The sequence below is a fragment of the Phascolarctos cinereus genome, unplaced genomic scaffold (genome assembly GCF_003287225.1).
Source record: "Phascolarctos cinereus isolate Bilbo 61053 unplaced genomic scaffold, phaCin_HiC Scaffold_2;HRSCAF=192, whole genome shotgun sequence".
Taxonomy (NCBI): Eukaryota; Metazoa; Chordata; class Mammalia; order Diprotodontia; family Phascolarctidae; genus Phascolarctos; species Phascolarctos cinereus.
This window is the reverse complement of record NW_027555625.1, coordinates 102,460,936-102,466,873: the sequence shown is the minus strand read 5'-3', so window position 1 is coordinate 102,466,873 and position 5,938 is coordinate 102,460,936. Positions and strand designations below refer to the sequence as shown.

General features: G+C 38.2%; 1 pseudogene; it reads right to left on the bottom strand.

Moving 5' to 3' along the window:
• Positions 1 to 955: 955 nt before the first annotated feature.
• On the bottom strand, positions 956 to 1,378 carry LOC110215103 (large ribosomal subunit protein eL31 pseudogene; annotated as a pseudogene).
• Positions 1,379 to 5,938: the final 4,560 nt, after the last annotated feature.

Here is a 5,938-nt window from a genome sequence, read left to right as displayed (position 1 = left end):
TCGGGCAAGTCACTTAACCCCAATTGCCTAGCAAAAAAAAAAACTTTAGCCTTCCTAAAAATTCTTTTGTGTTGACCTCTGCTTATGTGCTGATCCTTCTGTCTTTCATGTATGTCCTCACATTTTTTATTGATATATTTTGGTTATAGTTCACCTTAATTTTTAAATATAACCCACACATATATCCCCCCTTACCCAGAAAGCCATCACTTATAACAAAGATTTGAAAAAACAAAAGTAAGCAAAATAAGTTCAGCCAAACCAGCAAATGCATCAACCATGTCTGTCAGTAGGGTTACATACATAGTACATTATTGACCTTTTCAGTCTCTGTAGTGAAGGGAAGTACATTTTCTTAAACTTTCACTATGGCCAAGCTTGGTTATAGTAATTGCAGAGCATTCAGTTTTGATTTTGTTGTTGGCATTGTATATATTTATTAATGCATCACCATTTGTCTAACCATTCCCAAATTCGTGGGCATATTTGTTTCTAGTTCTTTGCTACCACATAAAAGTGCCACTGTGAACATTTTGGTGTATGTAGCATGCTTCTTTCTGTCTTTGACCTCCTTGGGGAATATGATTAGCCATAGGATCTCTGGCTCAAAGAGTAGGAAAAGTAGTCACATTTTTTAAAAAGCATAATTCCAAATTACTTTCCAGAATGGTTGGACTAATTCACAGGTCTATCAACAGTGTGTTAGTATATCTGACTTTCTACAGCCCTTCCAAAATGAACTATTCCATCTTCTATATATGTCCTTTTCAAATCAGGGCTCATCAGAAGGATCTTTCTGCAGCCAGATTGGTTTCTTTAAACATCTTTTCTTTCTCATCAGGATTCTTTGCAGTTGTGGCTGGAATTTTTTGAAGACGTTTTCCCTCAAACCTATAGCATATATCTGACTCTTCCTCCAGTATTCTCTTCTTTCGCTATTAAGTGACATGGTCACTTTTTTTTTTTGAGATTTTATAACTTTATTTAAATGAAGTTCAATTTAGTTTTCATCCACATTGACTGTCTGTAAACTTTTGAAAGTGGCGACAGGCACGTAAGTAACCAACGTACACAGCTTGTTTGCTGCATCTTCATCCTCATTGCGTTTCCTAGACAAACGCACTCGGATACCGAATCGGACATTCCTTATTCCTTTGGCCCAAACAGCTTCGTTGAGTCTGGTGTCAATGCGTACATCTGGAGTTCCCATTTCTTTCATGGCAAATTTTCGGGTTTCCTTTAGAGCCCGAGGAGCTCACTTTTTGAAGCCTACCCCATGAATCCTCTTGTGAATGTTGATGTCATACTCTCTGGTCACCACCTCATTGATGCCAGAACGTCCCTTCTTTTTCTCTCCACCTTTCTTTTCGGGAGCCATCCTGCCCGGGACCAGGTTGGAAAGGAAGTCACATGGTCACTTTCTCTCGAGTTTGCTATTGCTTCTATTTCATAGTCAGCTTAGGTGGTGAAGTGGATTGAGTGCTGAGCCTGGTGCCAGGAAGATCCGAGTACAAATTCAGCCTCTACCTTTGCCACAGTTTCCTTATCCGTAAAATGAAGATAATAATAGCATCTACTTTTTAGGGTCGTTATAATTGTTAAGTGCTTAGCACAGTGCCTGGCACATAGTAGGCACCAAAATGTTAGCTATAATTAAATTTTTATTTTGATTAGCTTTCTTGGTCAGGATAAGGTTCAGAGAAGCAATACCCCTTGTTACTTCCTCTACTTTCTGAGCAGTAAAAATGTCAGCTAGACAAGTTAAGAATTTACCAGATGTTCTGTTTTTAGCAGAATGAAACTTTGTCCAGTTATCTGGATAGCTGAAACCTCCCCATAATTACTAATGACGATATTTTAATTCTATGTCAACTCTGTATATAATGTGTACTAAGTAAGCATGAATCATATGTAACAGGGATTGGGGGCTGTAGTTGTTTGGTTTAGCAGGAGGGCTCTCTACTCCCTTTTAGATGGGCCCCACCCGTATGTGGGTGGAGTCACTTTCCACTTCAGTCCCTGTGGGTGTGACTTTCCTTTTAGTCAATGACTTCATTCACTCCACTCAGGGGAATTCAGGAGTAGGTCACGTGCTTGGGGCCAAAGAACTTGGAGTAGGAAATAGAATAGGAAGGAGATCTTTCCGAGACCAAATAAGCCACTGCCTCCCAGGAAAGTGATTCCAGTGTCTCCCTATTTACCAAGTGTGCCCACCACACCGCTGCTTAGCTTCTTCTTTGCCCAGGAGAACCCTTGTGTGTCCACTTTTAGGTGGCTTAAACTGTTCCCTACTTTGGGGGAGTTATAATACTCTATCAGTAAAATCTCTTGCTCATTTTGAGCCCCTCACTGGATAACCACCGTCCCGGACTGGCAATTTAGAAATGAAAGCTTCTTGCCTGCCTTCTGTGTAGCTGATCGTAACCTCATTTACAACTATCCTTAAGCACATTTCAATATATTCAGATCAATAAGGGCTTGAGTTAATCACAGCGCTCTTACTATTGGCTTATAGAATTTAAGTGAATAGCAATGTAGAATATAAACTTTAAAAAACCAAATTACATAGATAGCTAGGTACTGCTTGGCTGAGGCCACAGGACCTCACTACATCAATCCCGGTCTTTTGCCTATGGTTTGCCCAAGGTTCATTTCTCTGGGCGCTTTCTGTCACATCAATATGAGAAAGAGGTCCCCAAATGCTCTGTTCATCCTACTGGATGTCCCAGTGGATACAGCAATTAGCCTGAAGTCAGGAGAACCTGAGTTTAAATCTGGACTCGGGGATACTTCCTAGCTATGTGACCCTGGGCAAATCACTTAACTTGTGTCTACTTCAAATAATAGCATCTACCTCCCAGGGTTGTTCTAAGGGTCAAATGAGTTATTATTTGTAAAGTACATAGCACAGTGCTTGGCATATAGTAAGTGCTTAACAAATGCTTGGTTTTTTTTTTCCTTCCTCTCTTCCTTGGAACAAATCCATCTTTGACTCTAGCCTAGAGCTTCCCCTCAAATGGGAAGGTAAAAGAAGGTACTCAATATACAAACATGAATCAGATATGGAATGGTTAGTTTATGCCCCCTACAAAAAAAGGAATGTTAAGCAAAAAGAATTATATAATGATTAGAATAGAATCTAGCTACTTTAATGCTGTTGGTATGATCAACTGGGAATTTAACTGGGAAGCTTCATTGGAACAGTGTCTTTAATACTGCTAATTAACCATTTTAAGAGATGGATCCAAGATGGTGGATTAAAGGCAGGGACTTGCCTGAGCTATCCCACATTTCCTTCTGAACAACTTTAAAATAACACCTTGAAACCAATTCTGAAGCAGCAAAACCAACAGTAAGGACAGGTGTAGGCTCAAGACAACTTAGAATGTTGACAGGAGAGGTCTGTCTCACTTCGGTGAGATTGGAGCACAGTCTACTGCACGCCTTGAGGGTGACTAAATCAGCAGCAGTGACTTCTGGAGATTACTGAACACACTTCACTGGCACTGGATGCAGGACTCTGTTGCATTGCACAAATGGAAATACAGGTTGTAGAACCAGGTTGAAGTTCCTGGGTAAGGAGGAGTGCTAGCACAGTAGAGCTGGTCACAGTTCCAGGACAGAAAAGACAGCTTTTGGTTACTCACAGATCAGAGGTTAGACCAAGAGAACAATGACCACATCCCTCCTTAGATTATCCTACCCTGGAAGAACTGAAAACTTGTAGGTCCCCAGAATTAGCTCTGAAAAATCTGAAGCACAAAAAATTTGAAGCTTTAGACAGTGCCCCCTCTACCCCAGGAACAGAGCACAATTTTTACACAAAGTTTAAAAAGTTAAGAAATAGTCTGGAAAAATGAGCAAATGATGAAAAAAAAAACCAAAAACAAAAACCAAACCTGACCATAGAAAGTTACTGTGGTCACAAGGAAGATCAAAATACAAACTCAGAAGAGGACATCAATGTCAAAATAGCTACATGAAAAGCTTCAAAGAAAAAAATGTCAATTGGTGGCAGGCCCCAAAAGAATTCCTGGAAGAGCTCAAAAGAGATTTCAAAAATCAAATGAGACAGGTAGAGAAAAAAAAGTTTGGAAAAGAAATGAGAGGGATGGAAGAGAATCATGGAAAAAGAGAGTCAAGAACTTGGTAAAAGGAAGCACAAAAAATGGAAAATATTGTACAAACATTCACTGAAGAAAACAATTTCTTAAAAAGTAGAATTGGCTAAATGGAAAAGGAGGCACAAAAGCTCACTGAAGAAAATAATTCTTTAAAAATTAGAATTGGGCAAGTGGAAGTTAATGATCTCATGAAATATCAAGAAACAATAAAACAAAGTCAAAAGCATGAAAAAATTAGAAGAAAATGTAAAGTATCTCATTAGAAAAATAACTGACCTGGAAAATGAATCCAGGAGAGACAATTTAAGGATTATTGGACTATTTGAAAGCCATGATCAAAAACAGGGCAGAGATATCGTATTTCAAGAAATAATTAAAGAAAACTTCCCTAATATCCTAGAACCAGAAGGAAAAATAGAAATTGAAAGAATTTACCAATCACCTCCTGATAGAGATCCCCAAATGAAAACTCCCAGGAATATTGTGGCCAAATCCCAGAGCTTTCAGGTCAAGGGAAAAATACTACAAGCTATAGCCAGGATAACATAGGATTTAGCAGCTTCTACGTTAAAAGATTGTAGGGCTTGGAAAGTGTTAATCTGGAAGGCAAAGGAACTAGGATTACAATGAACTGTAACCTATCATTAACTGAGTGCAATGCCTCAGAGAAAAAAATTGATATTTAATTAAATAGAGAACTTTTAAGCATTCCTGATGAAAAGACCAGAGCTGAATAGAAATTTTGATTTTCACATATAAGACTCAAGAGAAGCATAAAACTATAAACATGAAAGAGAAATCATATGGGATTCAATAAGGTTAAACTGTTTACATTAGTACAAAGGAAGATTATACTTGTAATTCCTAAGAACTTTCTTATTATTAGGGCATTTAGAAGGAATATACATAGAGAGAGGACATGGGTGTGAGTTGACTATAATGGGATGATGTCCCCCCCAAAAAAATAAAACAAAATTAAGGGGTAAGAAAGAGGAATGCACTGGAAGATGGGGGAAGATAGAGGTAGAATGCAGTAAATTATGTGAAATAAAAGAAGCAGAAAAGAGATTTTATAGTGGAGGGGAAGATGGAGGGTATGGCCAACACTTGAGCCTTACTCTCATCAGAATTGGCTGAAAGAGGGAATAATACGCATAGCTCAGTTGGGTATAAAAAATCTATCTTATCTTACAGGGAAGTAGGAAGAGAGGAAGATAAGAGAATTGGGGGGATTGATAGGAGGGAAGGCAGATTGGGGGAGGTAGTAGTCAGAAACAAGACATGTTTGAGAATGAACAGGCTGAAGAGAGAGAGAGAGTCTGATAAACAGGGAAAAAAATAGGCTGGAGGGAAATACATAGTTAATAATCACAACTGTGAATATGAATGGGATGAATTCACCTATAAAAAAGAAGTGGGTAGCCAAATAGATTAAAAACCAGAATCCAACATATGTTTTCTAACACTTGAAAGAGAGAGAGACACACAAAGTAAAGGTAAGGGGCTAGAGCAAAATCTATTTGCTTCACCTGAAGAAAAGAGAAGACAAAAGCAGGGGCAGCAATCATCATCTCAGACAAAGCAAAAGTAAAAATAGATCTAATTAAAAGAGATCAGTAAGGAAACTACATCTTGCTAAAAGGTACTGTAGATAATATCAATACTAAACATATATGCACCAAATGGAATAGAATCCAAATTCTTAAAGGAAAAGTTAAATAAGTTTTCAGGAGGAAACAGACAATAAAACTATTAGTGGAGGATCTCAACTTTCTCCTCTCAGAACTAGGTAAGTCTAACCAAAAAATAAAGAA